This window comes from Panthera tigris, chromosome B3, assembly GCF_018350195.1.
Source record: "Panthera tigris isolate Pti1 chromosome B3, P.tigris_Pti1_mat1.1, whole genome shotgun sequence".
Lineage (NCBI taxonomy): Eukaryota > Metazoa > Chordata > Mammalia > Carnivora > Felidae > Panthera > Panthera tigris.
In genome coordinates this window covers 84,224,352-84,240,894 of record NC_056665.1, presented here as the reverse complement: position 1 = coordinate 84,240,894, position 16,543 = coordinate 84,224,352, and the positions used below count along the sequence as shown (strand labels likewise).

The window sequence follows — 16,543 nt, the reverse complement described above, 5'->3', positions numbered from 1 at the left end:
ACTTCAGGGGTTAAAAATCAACATACTGAATGCAATAAAGTTCATGTGTTAGAATTTCGACACTGCTGAATGACAAACAAATGGCAAATGTGTAATCACTACAGAGAAGAAAACTTCTCATCGACTTTCTCAATGAGCAGCACTGGAACACTGCTAAATAATTAATATAAATTATGTGTCCTAAAATAGAAATGGAATGGACCTTGAGAAACAATCCAGGTTAGTTCTATGGTCTCATGAACATAAAAACTCTCACATTAGAAAACAGATGAATGAGGCCCAGAGAAGCTCACTGTCTTACCTAAGGTCACCTGGTCAAAAAACATTGGTGGTGGGAATGGTGTGCAGTTTTTCTGACATCTGATATATGATGATGTTGCTAGTCTACAGACTTGTGATGGAGAAAAAGAGATTGGCTTCAGGTCAGGGGTGAATATTTAGGAATGATCTATCACCTTGACCTACAAGGTTTAAACCTGGTGCTGGTTGGTGGGAATATAAAGTATAAAATAGCTATGGGCCTGCACAGTGTAGACGTAGCCAATATTTAAATCAGAGGTCTTAACCAGTAAACTATAAGCTACCAACAGAGTCTGAGGTTTCACGTGAGTGCCACTATCCTCCCTCTAACTCTACAGCTTGGCCCCCTTCTCACTGCGAAGGAAAGTAGGAGTATAACACCAGTGTCCTCTACCCTACTCAGGGAATTCGCTAACAGCATTCCCCCACTCCTCTCCCATCTGATGACCTCAAGCCTTTAGGGATATAAAAAACACTTATTCACCAGAAAGAAATGGAGAACCAAACAAAAGGTACGTTGTCTATCATAAGAACCACTATCATAGCCACCAAACATTCCACAAATCTAAAAATACACTTTGGGTCAAACATTCACTCAACCTTTTGCATATACTTAGCATATGCCAGACACTGTGCTGGATGTCGAAATTTCTAAAAAGAACAGTTCCTGCTATCAAGGAGCTTAAGATAATTGCAATCGTGTGACTGATGCTACACCAGAGATGAGAGCGGGGTACTCAGAGAGCACACATTAAGAGGCCAAATGTCCAGACAAAAGATGACCTCTGGGAGAAGACAGGGAATGTGGGGAAGGGGTTTTAGGAATGAGAGAGGATTCCCAAGCTGAGCCCTGAAAGGCAAGAAGAACTTAGCCATACTGCAGAAGCAACATGTACAAAAGCAAAAAATTATGGTGATATTACAAGTCTCAAGTGTCTGGTAGACTGTGAACATTTTCTATTTCAAGATCATGTCAATACTTAATTAAAATAAACAAATGCCACTGATGGTTTTCCTTTCACTTCTGAAGCTGCTTTTCTTTGTTAATAGAACAGATGTATGGAAAGCTGGCAAGATCGATAGAAAAGAATATAACACAGTGTTATTAGTCTTAGCCTCTGCTGTTAGAGAGCCTGGGTTTGAGTCTCAATTCTGACATTTACTAACTGTAAATTTATCATGGGCAAGTTTCTTGACTTCTCCAACCCCTTGTTTCTACATCTGTAAAATAGAAATGACACCTTATAAGACTGCTGTGAGGAATAAATGAGATAACATATGTAAAGGGCTTAGAACAGTTCCTGGCACATGTGAAATTCTTAATTTTCTCATTTCTTTTACAAATCATCTCCCAATATGACTTTCCAGTAACACGACCATGTGACATGAGTATCACCTGTAACAAAGTTAAAGTGGAAGATAAAAATTTTAAAGGAGAAGGGTAAGTAAACAGAAAATTACCTCTTCCTCTGCAGGAAGTTTTTTGTGGTTGCCAGATTAAAGGAGATAACAGATACCATTTGTGAAATACCAAGCTCTAGATAACTACATAAGGTGTACATATTTAGTAGTTCAGAATTTAACTAATTCAATAAAAAAACCTTTCGGATATTCTTGCTTGATTTTCAGGTTTCTTTTTTTTTTTGCCTCAACACAGTAACAAAATGATCAATTCTATCAAAAGAATACCCTTACACTAAAATCTAGATGTTATTAGTGGTAAGATCAAGCAAAATTAAATAAGGTTTAAATCTACATTAATATACAATTTCTTTGCTTTTATAGACTAATCTTAGGAAAGCATAAAGAACATTTTACTATCTAAAATTACTTTTAATTTATTCTAAAAGGAGTCCAGGATTAAAAAGCATTAGAAACACTAATTTCGAATATCTGTTACAGCTTCTCATATAACAAGTGAATAGTTCTTGATGACTTAGAAAGTTTGGAAGATGGTTGGTTATGCTTTAAGGCAAAATTTCCCCAAGTGTATTCTGAAGAATATGCCCTTCAAAATGCTCTGTGAAAAAAGTTCCATAGTCAAATAATACATCCTCTCTTGGAAAATATCCGTATACACTGTGTTCTTCTTCCTTCCATACTTCCTGTTTTGGCTAATTCCTCCTTCTATGCTCTGGACCGTACTGCTTTCCGCCTTCTTTAATACACTAACCATTCACTCTTTTTCTCTTACATAGTCAGCTTCAACCCCAACCTGGATCTTCTCTCACATGTCTACTTACTTTATCCCCCTTCAGATACTGCCCTGTTTCTATCCTTCCTGCTTCACAGCCTCAATTTCCTTTATTCCTTGTGACATAATGAAAAGTATATATATATTGGTCTCTGCCCTGGTTCCCGGCACAGAGTCCCTAAAACCCTTATAATTTCCTAAGTGATAAGAATACTAGGAGCATCTTTTGTTTTAATATTTGGTCTCTGATCCCAGTTCATGATGCAGAGCTCCTAAATTCCTTAGAATTTCCTGGGTGATAGGAGCATCTTTTTTTCTAAGGAGGTGACTCCTGGTGAGTTCCTGGATAGCTTCAGGACAGGGGCTGATCACCACAGAAAGACCAAACCATGATTAGAAGCTTGGAACTTTCAGCCCTAGCCCCTCATCCTCCAGGAAAGGAAGAGGGGCTGGGAACTGAGTTAATGATCATGCCTAAATGATGAAGCCTCCATAAAAATCCTCAAGTATGGGGTTTGGAAAGCTTCTAGGGTGGTCAATACATCTACATGCCAAGAGGGTAGCACACCCCAACTCCACCAGTATGGAAGCTCCTGTACTTAGGACTTTTCCAGACCTTGCCCTATGTATTTCCTCATCTGGCTGTTCATCTGTATTTTTTACCATATCCTTTATTATATAATAAACTGGTAATCATAAGTGTTTCCCTGAGTTCCATGAGCCATTCTAGCAAACGATAAAACTTGAGGAGGGGTCATGGGAACCTCCAATTTATAGCTGATCAGTCAGAAGTACAGGTGACAACCTGGGAACTGCAATTGGTATTTAAGGGGTATAGGGAATCTTGTGGGAGAGCCCTTAACTTATGGAGTCTGCGCTAACTGCAGTTAGTATCAAAAAAATTTAACTCAATTGTAGGACAACCAGCTGGTATCACAGATAATTGCTTGATATCAGTGTGAAAAACCCACACATCTGGTGTCAGAAGTTAAGTAAAGTGTGGGATGTTCTGTGTAAGTGATAAAGGAGAGACACACAGAGTGTGTAGTCCAAGCTACTCCATTTGACTGCTTATCCCTTCTCTCCACCTCCATAGCTCACTCTATGGTCACCAATCATCTCCATATCACTATATTCAATGACACCTCCTGATCCTCATTCCCCCATGATAGTTGTGTAATATTTGCAAATATTAATCTCTGCTCCCTTTTGAAACATTCTCTTCCCTTGGCTGCCATAACATACTTACTCTTCCAGTTTACCTATCATCTCTGTAGGTACTCTTCCATGTCCTTTGCAAGCTTATCCTCTTCTATATACTGGTTTATATATTAGAGTGCCTTAAAGCTTGGTCCTAGAATTACTCCTTTTTCATTCCAGATGGTTTCAATTATCACCTATAGGCATTTGAGTTAAAATTTCTACCTCCTGCCCAGACTCCTCTTTTGCATCGTAGGGCTATATGCCCAATTATCTATTAGGTATCTCCTTTTGGATACCCCAGAGGCATCAAACTCAACACATCTAAAGGCAGACTCATAATTTTCCCTCCAATTGTTTTCCAACCTCTCAGGAAATGGCATCACCTTCTGTCCAGTTAAACAAACCCATTCCTTGGTATCATCTTTGATCACTTTCTCCAATTAACAACCCCCCCCCCCCCCGATCCAGTTCATTACCAAATTATCTGTTTTATTTCCTAAATATTTGAAGATTCGTCCATCTTCTACCTAGTCTCTCCCTCTCTAAATTTATCTTTCTATGCTTCATTCTGGGTTTCTCAGTACCAACTTCCAATTCATAAATTCTTTCATTGTGGCCAGTCTAGAGTTTATTATGTCTACTGAATTATTTCAATGACTATTTTTCATTCAAGAGTTCTGATTCTTTTAAACATCTGTTTCTGTTTCATTTGCTTCATATTTTCTTGCTTGCCTTAAATAGAATATATTCATTTGAATCTGAGCAAATATATTAAACATACTTTAAAATATTTGAACCTTTACAGAATTAATTTGATCTATAAATTTATGTGTTTTTTATTTATTTTATTTTAGGGGAGAGAGAGAGAGAGAGAGACAGAGAGAGAGAGAGAGACAGAGAGAGAGAGAGAGAAGAGCACATAAGCAGAGGAGACAAGCAGAGGAAGAGAGAGAATCCCAAGCAGGTTCCATGTTCAGCATGGAGCCCATTGTTGGGCTCAATCCCAAGACCCTGGGATCATGACCTGAGCTGAAATCAAGAGTCAGATGCTCAACCAACTGATCCACCCAGGTGCCCCTGTAAATTTATGTTTTAATTGTTTTGTTGGTTTTCTTTCTTAGCATTAAATTTCTTCACACTTTGAGTTTTGGTTTGTAGACTTATTTTCATTTTAAGTTTAGAGTTTTTGGTTCTTTTCTCTCTTTCACATTCTTAGCTGCCATTATGCTGATCCTATCCCTGCCTAAAAGTTTTGGGATTACTCATCTCCCTAGTTCCTGAGTCCTTTGTTGATGGGAATATCACAGATCCTGTCACTGGTGAGTTCCTAGAGTATTCTTCCGTCTTCATTCCTGGGGCTTGCAACTAGTTGACAGGCCATTAACTTCAAATGGTAGTTAAAAGGTCCCCCCCAACCCCTACCCCAGTACCCCAGCTTCCTCTGCCATTTTGAGAAGCTTTGCTCCTGCTCTAGCTTTAAACAATAAAGCACCATTCACATGGCACACTTTTAGTCTTTCCTACCCCAAAGGAGTTAAATCCCTGCCTCCATGCCTATTCTAGGACTCAGAGCTAAGCAGGCCTGTGGTTACAGTTCTACTGAAGGTTTTATTTATGCTTTGTTTTGTTTTTGAGCTTGGCAATATCTTTTCAGTTTGTAGTTTCTATAGTTCATCTATCATTGATATATAGATGTATAGAAGTGGTACATCAAAGTGTGAATTTATGGAACCACCTTAACTGGAAATCACTGATTCACTTTCCACACTACAGCCAGAATTATACTTTTAAAATGAAAACTGCATTATGTCAATTCCCTGCTTTCTATCACTCTTAGGATAAAGAACCAACTCCTTGAAGTCTATAGTGTCTGGACCTTTTCCAATCCTACCATCCTGACCTTTCAGTCTCTCACACTTGTCATCTTCCTGTTAACCAGCCCCCACCAAGGGCCTTTGCACATGCTATTCTCTACCTAAAATACTTCCTTTTTTGTTATCTTTCTCTACTTAGTTAACTCCTATTCATCCCTCTGACCTCAACCCATTTGCCATTTCTTCAAGGAAACCTTTCCTGATCTCCTTGTCCAGGTCAAGTTTTGTTTTTGTTTTCTTAAATGTCTTCATAGCACCATGTACCTTCTGTTTGTTTGTTTCGTATCATTTATCACAACTGCAATTTTACACATATTTCTAGGATTATTATAACGTCAGGCTATAAACTCCACAGGGGTGATGATCATGCCTGTTTTGATTTACCACTGTACCTAGCTGCTGAATGACTGAAAGAAAATTCCAACCCTTCAATATTATATTTAAGGTGCTCCAAACCAGGGCCACAACCAACATTTTCAACCTTATCTCCCACTACTACCAAACAAGTAAGCTATGTTCCAACTACTAGTGGTCTACTCACTAGTCTTCAAGTGTGCCTTTATTTTCTGCCTTTAAACACTCATGACTCAAACCATTGCCTCTGCTTAGACCACCCTTGCCCACTGACTCTGCCTGATGAAGTTCATCTCAAACGCCACCTTGTTCATGAAGTCTTTACCTAATCTCCTGATCTACATCTCACTAATGATGTTAATACTCCTGCTCCTCCCTCATTTGAATATGTGTCTTATCACTTCTAGGTTGTGAGTTTTCTGAGGGCAAACAACATAAGGCCATTTCCAGAACCACACAATAGTAACTTAGTATTTACTGAACTGAATTCTGAGCACAGAGAGTTAAACTTATTTTTGTTGATTTGCAGAAGATTTTATTAGAAAGTGACTATGCTGTATTTAAACTCTGGCAACAAAATGTTATAGTAAAACAAAACCTCTTTGGCTTTGAGTTATATAACACAAATGTCTGATTGTTTTACTGTATACTGAAATAAAAATAAGAACACACGGAGAGGACAAAAAGACACATTTTATGGCACAAAGAAATATAAACAAAACTCTATCAATGTTTTATTTAAAATATCCTAATTTCGAAATGGGACAGCCATTTTTTAGGGGCTCTTGTGGGGGTGTGGAGGTAAACAGATTACTGGCTGCAGTGACATTCTTATTTTGAGATCGTGCCATATCCCAGGGAAAATGTGGAGGGGTTCCCTTGAGTTGGCAGGTCCAAGTTGGTGGGTGAAGAAGAGAGGAAAAAGAACAGGTAAGTAACCTTAGGGTGTAAGGGTCAGTGTGCATAGAATAGAGAACCCAGTGGATATAAAAAAAGAAAGAAAGAAATCAAGTCTCAGGATAGCATGGAAAAGCAGCAGAACAAAGAACCAGTGGGAAAGATTCCCACCTATTCCTTCTGCAGCAACACACCAAAACTGTATGTCTTTTTGTAAGTGGTCTTCTCTACATACAATATATTTGTAACTTCATTAAAGAAAAGTTTTACGCTTCTGAAACGACTGTCAGAGAATACCAAAAATCTCCATGTTAAAGCAGGCACTGCGATTACATAAAACAATTGGGCAGATATGCCAATTTCACTAGTACAGGTACAGGTAAACAATATTAATGCAAAATAACTACAAGTCTTGAGTACATCAGGTGTGGGGGGGAAAAGTCCTTAAGTTCCAAAGCATTTCAAACCACAGAAAAAGTAAGTTTTTTTCTTTGCATCTCCAATGACTCTAAAAATAAGCCTTTACTATTTTCCAGATTATAAAAGAAATGTAAGTTCATTATTTAAAAAAATTCCAAAACTACACAAATACAGAAAGCCAACATTCTATATAACCCTTCCTTTTAGAGGTAACTAGTATTTATCAGATGGGTAACGACCACTTTTTGATTACTTGAGACACAGTAATAGTAGAGCTGCTCTGAACAAGTTTATGCTAATTATTTCAATTTATCCTTTGAGCTGTTACCTTTCCTACTCCACTGCTAAGGAAACAAAAAAGGAAAAAGAAAATTCAAAATACACGCCGATCCTCCAAAACAGGCAACACACGAATAAGATTAACCCCTGGGGGAAAAAAATCAAAGGTGACTGGGCAAAACTGTTACACTAAGTGGCAGAAGCAAGTATTATTTGATATTGAAAAATGGAATAAAGTAGAAAAAACACTAACCTTTCTTGTTTATTGTTCTCAATAATCAAAAATGGAGACAGCATCTTTCCCTTCAATGGAGACTGATGCAGCCTACTTAATTATCTGTGTTTTCTAGCTTTCAAAAAAGAATGTTGTATAACTGAGGTACACTGTGGTGCCAGAAAGTAAGGAAATGCTCACAACATTGACAATGATGGGGGTATGTCAAAGAGACACAGGAGCCAACAAAAAGTTTGCAATTGCCAAAGCTAGAATATATTGAACAACAAAATAAATATTAGATTATAACCCAAAGTATAAAATAAAATATCCATGAGTCCATACTACTACAAATAAGCATTAAATAAATAAGTACATGGGGGACAATACACACATTTCCCATGTAGAAGAATTTAAAATAATTTATGTAAATCCTCTGCCTCCAAGAAGGAAGAACATAACTCCCTCCTCTCCACATGTGGCTGCATACTGACTTCCTTCTGAAGATTACAACATGAAAAGAGGGGGAAAAAGAAAAACTTCAATATCATATTGGAGAAGTCTGACAAACACTTCCTCAGCCAGGTGATCACAGGTAACAACAGGAGGGATAAGTCATGTTGATACTATGTACTTTTAATATCATGTAATGGGACTGGTAATTTACCTCCATGGTCTTCCTCCCCAAAACCCATAACCCCACACTAATCATGATAAAAACATCATACAAACCCCAACCGAGGGACATTCTATGTAATACCTGCCCAGCACCCCTCAAAACTGTCAAGGTCATCAAAATAAAGTCTGAGAAACTGTCGCAGGGAAGAGGAGTCTAACAAGATGTAATGATTAAATGTAAGGTGGTATTTCTGGATGAGACCCTATGACAGATGTTATGATATCTTAATGTCATTTTTTTCTCTCTGATGACATGTCAGAATGACAACCAGGTAGTGGACATTGAAATGGAATTAATAAAACAAAATATTGGAAGTAATTAAGAATTTGGTATACTTAGAATATTTTCATAACCATAGAACTATGCGGCTTTGCAGTTTTCACTTTCAAGTTCTTATTTTGGTAAAAGACTGATATTGATAAAACACTTTATGTGTATTTTGCAGGGTTATTTTGGTCCATTTTAAGAGGAAGTGCTATTTCCATTTATCTTCTAAGTTTAAACCCAGTAAAATTGCCTGTTATCTCCTTCCTAAACCAATGAGAAAATTTTCAAGAGGTTTTCCTGCCATTCATATCATAATATGTGCAGATATTTTTGTGGAGAGGGATATCTATAATAATCAGAAAGCTTCAATTCAGATTAATTTTGTAACTTTATGTACACAAGTACTTTCTAGGCATTTATGATTTACACAAGACTGAGTGAGAAAGCACTACACTGATTAAATTAAATGATGTTGAGTTTCCAAGCTTCTTTTTTCACATAAAATAAATGGTATTTGCTATAATTACTTAACAAAAACCAAAGGCACTTCAGATACTCCAACCCACCTGAGTATCTCTTTAAGTCTTAAGAGTGCTTGCTACATAGGCAGTGTATTAGAGATATATGTTTCCTAGCCAGACTTTTTAAAAAAGTGCAATCAAATTATATATTTTAAAAACAAGGTCTAGGGGCGCCTGGGTGGCTCAGTCGGCTGAGCATCCGACTTCGGCTCAGGTCATGATCTCACAGTTCGTGAGTTCGAGCCCCACGTGAGGCTCTGTGCTGACAGCTCGGAGCCTGGAGCCTGTTTTGGATTCTGTGTCTCCCTCTCTCTCTGCCCCTCCCCCGCTCATGCTCTGTCTCTCTTTCTGTCAAAAATAAATAAAAATTTTAAAAAAATAAATAAAAAATAAAATAAAAACAAGGTGTAGTACCACTGTGGATTACTGTGGATCCAAAGTGAAAAACCAGCTTACCCATTTTCCAAAGAGGTCAAGAAGCATGAGTTCTGCTACCAGGCCTTCTCACCAACTTGAGACAGCATTAATGATAATGAGCTATTGAGGCCTGTTCTCTCAAGCTCGTATATTATTCTTCTGACTCCTTTACTGCTGATACTTACACAGTCCATTCGCCTGGTCCTAACAAGGGTGTTGTAAAGAGCACCCACAGTGCCCACATGCCCTGTACTAAAAAGGCCTGCAAGTGAAATCTCTTTGGTTCAAATATTAGAAATAATGGTACTTTCCCCAAACAATTTGTTTCCATTTGGTCTTATGAATTACATGAATCCCCCAAATCAATGAACCTTACAGTGGAAATAACTTCCTTAGAAGGTGTACCAGAACTGTGTGTCTTCAAACTGCTCTACTTTCTGATTATCTCTTCACTCTCCCAAAACCCATCCCAGTCCCTGTGAGAATCTCTTTAAGGAAAGAGAGTGTTTATAAATGGCAGTGTGGAGTGCTTATGAATGATGTACAGGCAGATAAAAGGACAAACCCCTACTCTTCTGCAATCATGTTTTCATCTTCAAGTCTGTTGACAGAATTTACAGCCAAATTACTAGAGTACTGCATGGTATAAATTTTGTGGAACCAAACTCAAGCCTCTTATTTTTCCTAAAGCTTATATTCCCTTTGTGCTCTTATTTTAAGTTCATTTTATTTTAACTTATTTTAAGTTTATTTTCTGCATTACACACACTATTTTTTTTTTTAATTTTTAATGCTTTATTTATTTTTGAGAGAGAGAGCATGAGAAGGGGAGGGACGGGGGTGGGGTATGGGAGGAAAGAAGATCTGAAGCAGGCTCTGCACTGAGAGCAGCCAGCCTGATGTGGGGCTCGAACTCACAAACTGCAAGATCATGACCTGGGCTGAAGTCAAACGCTCAACCGACTGAGCTACCCAGGCGCCCCTGCAGTATACACATTATTATAATCATCTTTTATCTCATAGAACAAAGTGGGACACAGATAATCTACAAATAAAGAATAGCTATGGTGGAGGGGGAGATGAATACCTGAAGAACTATATACACTTCCTAATACTATCTAGGAAAAAAAAACACGTCTAAATGAAATATTGCAATAAAATCTAAGATCTGAATTGATCTCAATCAATTGATCCTCATTGTACTTGACTGGGAGAAAAATCAGCCTTTCAGTAGTTAAAAGTCTGAAATAGAAGCTATTTTAAAAGGAGAATTATTTTAAAATAAATATTTTAATATAAAATTAATGACTAATAAAGTATTACCACTGTAATAATAGGTAAGAATAATTGATATAACTTCAAAAACATGTTTAAGTAAACTTACTACTCATTCTGGAATTGCTGTTTACCTTAGAGATTTAACAAATATATATTTTTAAATTTTGATTAAAGTGGGTATTATATTTTCATAGGGAGCTCTGCCTACCACATTCCTGAGAAGTGTTTTAAAACATTGTCATAGAAGCAAGGTACACACAATAATGATTCACAAAGATAATCTCACCACACCCCAAACAGTTATCACACAAACATTATCAGTGGCACATCAAGAGAAGAATCAACTTGCCATTGAGATTTTGTCAGAGAGACAACAGATATGGAAGCCTGGCAACGCTGTATTCCTAACAATGCTGTTCTAAGACACACAATCACTTGAATGACTAACGCAATGGGGGAACTTTTGTTTCAAACACTATGCAAAATAATACCTTTTTGGAGATGTCTGGAAAGAAAGAGACATGAGGCTAACATCATTATAGAAATTTTGCCTGGCTTCATTCATCTTTTTACTTATTCCCTTGATTACTTCACCAAAACCCCACTTATGTGACAGTTGATCATTCACCCCACTAGCAGTTGGTACATGTAAGAATAATTCTGAGTGGTGTAGACTATTCTAGCAGTCACATAACAAAACAGAATTCTTATGTGTGTCAGGCAGGTAGAGTGGGTGGAATTGCACGTGGATGAAAGGAAGTACCTAGTCAGTGTGGCATTATTTGATTGCAGATAATGTGACCTCCTTGAGTTATCATGTCATGAAAGATGAATAGTAAGAAAAGGAACATATTTTGTGTTTTTCAGTAAATTCTAGATTGGCATTCACTAATGCCTATTTATTTCCCCAAGTCACTTAGATCATCTTTGACTAGCTAGATACATCGCTTCTCGGCCTTTTGGCTAAGATCAAGGGTTGACTAGCTAGATACAATTATTCTAAAAATAAGGAATCAAGATTAGACCTACTTTTTCTCCCCCATGTAGTAAGTTTATAGATTAGAGAACTCTTATCAGCCCTTCCAAAATCCCAATAAAACAGAACTTAAATCCTGCTACAGGTTAGCTGCCTTAAGATTCACAGTCCAAGTTTATAGTTACCACTGATTTTCTTTTAATCTTGGGCTTATAAATACATACTAACAATGACTTATTTGGGTGATTATTTCAGATGCCCTAGAGAGAAACAAGCAATTCCACTGGTTTGATACTCCCTATAATTAATTAATTGAGTCTTAGGCTTTCCCCAGTTAGCACATTCTCTTTGGGCTACTTAACATATTTTTTTAAAGTCATATTCTAGGTACCTGAAAATCATCATAATGCTAATATAACAACTTGATAATGTAACTGTTGGTTATGGAAACATGACAAACTTCTACTTTGAAAGTGGAAGAAGTATATTATTCTTAGGACCAAGTTTCAGTACCTTAAAATGAGTTTCATATATTCAGTGATAAAAAAGCAGAATCCCAATCTAAAAATTATTAAGACTTCTAATAATTTTGAGTGTTTACCTTTTATCAACTGCTTGTTTTTGTAAAGCAGTATGAACACACTTCTGAGAAACTGTCTTTATATTATAGTGGTTCTCAAAATGTGGTCCCCAAACCAGCAGCATCAGCATTACCTTCTCAACCCCACCCCCAGACCTTCAGAATCAGGAACTCTGGGGTAGGGCCTGCATCCTGTTTTAACAAGCCCTCAAGGTGATTCTGAGGCACACTAAAGTCTGAGAGTCAATATTCTGAAATATAGCCGAATCACTAGAGGTTAAGTTTGTAATACTACATATTTATTTTAAAGTTTCTTTTCTTTAAAAATATGTTAATTTTTTCTAAAGAAATACAGTAAGTACTTGTAGAAATATATAATTTGGATAAAGTGAACAGTGAAGTCCTTTGACAGATTAGAGTTTAACCTAGAAAAAACTGGATTCATAATTGTTCTTACAACTCCTAGCCTTAAAAACACTGAAAGAACCAGTCTTTAAATTCCACTGGAAAGAAACTATTGTTAACCAGTTGACTGAAATTAAGAACATGTTTAGAAACAATCTCCAATCGCTTATTTCCAATCATTAGTAACCAACAAAACTTATGAAAGTAAATTGGGAAAAATGACAAGTTTTCAATTCGACATTTCAATACAGAAAAAAGTTACTCAAACACCTTCTCAGAGGAAACATGGGGGTTAGTACATGTTTTCTGGAGGCAACAATAGCAGCATGACATCCTAGTTTTGAGACCCAAGGAACAAGACCTTCTACCTCTAAAGCCAGTCCTTAAGAGCTAGTCTTTAAGTAGGAAGAAAAACTATATGGAGAAAAGTATTTAAAAGTTAAGAAGGTATTATTAATAAAAATACTTCAATACTTAATCTAACATTTGCCACTGCAAACACAGTAAGATAATTTAAGAGTTTCTGTGCTACTTTAATATTATTAAAACATAATTTCAAGCACAGTTGGTGTTAAACTCTACAATATTTCTACAGTTTGAGCAAAAAAAAAAAAAAAAAAAAAAAAAAAAAAAAAAGCCCAAGATCACACACACACCACACAAAACACTGAGCATAGTTTATTGTATCTTAGGTTTTTTATGGTATTGAAACATTTACAAGAGACTATATAAATCAACCAAAAGAAATAAAATAACTTGGGTGGCAGAAAAAAAAAGAGAGAACTCATTGCTAAGTAAATGCTACTGCCAAATAACCTTTACTGGCTAATACCCATGCTTCAGTTTTTCTCTCACTATAGTAAAACCAACTAAGAGGTGGCAATCAAAACAAATTCTGCAGTGTTTCCACCAAACTACTTTCTATTCAATGCCTCAAGCATGCTGTAAGGATGAAAGCATTCAGTGCTGATGTCTGGCCATAATTCTTTTAAATTACATTATATATTTTCATTCTGTAGAAGCTATTTTAACCAATTCTCAGTTATCGACAAAAATTGGTAGTAGAGTTTTGAACAGCTAGCAAAATTAACTAAAATGATGTACTTTTTCCCCTATACACTACACCCACTACTAAAGGAGCTTATTATGAACAAACGAAAATCCAAAATGCAAGCTGCAAAAGCAGCAACGAACAAGGACACTGGGACTGAATTATGGGTAGGAGCGTGAGCCTGTGTGTGTGTGTGTGTGTGTGTGTGTGTGTGTGTGTGTGTGTGTGTTTGGCAGGGGAGACAAGAGAGAAAACTCAAAATAAGAACCCTTCCAATTTATATCCTTTTATTTTCTAGGTAAAAGGTTAGTACAGTGTCCCTGTCCCCTCAAGATGATCTCACATTGCCAATTATTAATGATGAATTGGTGGCTCAAAAGAAAAACTCATCCTGAAAATGAAAGTTGTGAAAGTGTGTGTAAAATATGAGTCATGGAGACTTTAGAATTCCTATCTGTTCATTCTAGAAAAAAAAAATCAACCATCAGTTCTTTCTATATAAAACCATGGGAAAGGAAACTGATATTGGAAAAAAGAACCTAGGTGAAGACAGTTTGCATGGTCATGCTGAAACTCATTTCTAGCTCCTGGGCTAGACTTGACCATTGTAACAAGCAAGACATCACCAACCTCAGTGTGGTAGTCATTAGAGCTATTCAAAAAACATTAATTCTCCTTCTCCTTCTGGGCATATGTGGTAGGATTTCCCCCCAGCCCCCATCTTACTGAACTCAGGTGTAGCTGCATAGCTTGCATTAGCTGCTAATAAATTATGAGCAGAAGTGATAGGTATCAGATCTGAGTAGAAGCTTTATGAGTCAGCATGTGCTCTACACCTTCCCTTTTCCCTCTGTCACAGTGACTGGCAATATTTCAGAAAATTATGCGGAATCCTGGAATAAGGATGACAATGAGACAGATGATCCACACTGAACATGCAGCATGAACAAGAAATAATTTGTTTTAAGCCATTGAAATTTGGGTTTATTTTTTTTTATTTTAATTATTTATTTTGAGACAGAGACAGAGACAGAGACAGAGAGATAGAAAATCTCACAAACCACGAGATCATGACCTGAGCCAAAGTCAGGAGTTGGACGCTTAACCAACTCAGCCACCCGGGCGCCCCAGAAATTTTGGGTTTATGACTGCAGCATTATGTAACCTATCCTGATGAATACTCATACAGTCTTTTATTTTCTCTGTACCATTAATATATTTCTTATTTAATTATTTTACAGAAAAGTTAGCCATTTATTTAGACACTCAGGTTTAGATTCTAAGCATCAGTTCAAAACAATGAAGACCCCCAAACTGAAAAAACTAAGAGCAGATTGTCAGTTATATTTAAATTAGGAAACTAAACGCATCATAAAAAACTACCATACTTTGGTACCTACAAAGTTAAGACCATGGACAACTAAATGCACTCACAAGGTGGTGGTGTTTTGTTTTGTTTTGTTTTGTTTTCTGCTTAAATTTATTGGACTATGTGCCAGGCACTGCAATAAGTGCTTTTCAAGGATTAGTTCATTTGATCTTTACAGAAGGCATGAAGAGCTTTAACAGCCTAGATCACAAAGCTAGCAAGTGAATGAAGTTGCAGAGTGAAACTCAAGAAGTCTTTCAGAGTTAACCCCAAACCCAGTTATTTCTAACAGTTTATATAATTTCCTGTAACTCTATATCCATTTGTTCATTCTTTCATTCATTTACTAAGTATCTAGTGAGCAATTTACTATGTGTAAGGCCCTTTTCTCAGTGCTGAAACTATAACTGTAAACAAGATGTACAAGATCTTCAGTATTGGGGCATTTTCATTCTGATGGAGGTTAATAAAGTAAACAGAGACATGTATAGGAAATTGTAGATACTAAGTGCTATGAAGGAATTAAATAACTATTGCTGTATAATTAACTACCCTGAAACTTGGGTTAAAATAACCACTTATTTTCTCACAGTATTATGGGTTGGCAACTTGGGTTGGGCTCAGTTGGACAGTTATTCTGCTCTACATGGCATTGGTTAGGCCAATCCATGTGTTCACAATCAGTTGGCAGGTTGTCCAGAGGCTGTCTGGTCCCAGGTGACCTTACTCATATGACTGGAGCCTTAGTTGGGATGGCTGTGCCCCTGATCTTCTTGCCCTCTTTTTCCCTCTCCCTCTTTCTCTATGTGGCATCTCATTCTTAAGGAGACTGATGTAGGCTTGTTCACAAGGTGGTAATTCCTCAAGAGTGACAGCATAGCCACATGACCTCTTGCGCCCTTGCCCAGAAGTCCCACAATGTCACTTGTGCCAAATTCTACTGGCCAAAGCAAGTCATAGAGCAAGCCCAGATTCAAGATGTGGGGAAACAGACTCCATCTCCATATGAGAGGAACTGCAAAGAATCTGTGGCCATTTTTAATCCATAACCAAAGTAAATAAGGTTGATGTAACTGAAAATGCAGGCAGAAGGTAGGAAAGCAGACTGGGGTTACTTCAGAAGAATTAGGGAAGGCCTCTGAGGTGCTGATAATGACTCCGCCATTTTAAGAAAAGAACATTAAAGGCTGAAGGAATAGCAAGTACAAAGACCTTGAGGCAGGAACAAGTTCAGTGTGTTTGAGGAACAGGAAAAATGCTAGTGT

At 37.1% G+C, this 16,543-nt stretch overlaps 1 protein-coding gene across 2 annotated transcripts in view; it reads right to left on the bottom strand.

The window, feature by feature from the left end:
- PRORP (protein only RNase P catalytic subunit) overlaps nucleotides 1–16,543 on the bottom strand; it is a 131,230-nt gene that overhangs the window by 53,643 nt on the left and 61,044 nt on the right. The gene's annotated exons all lie outside the window — the stretch shown is intronic.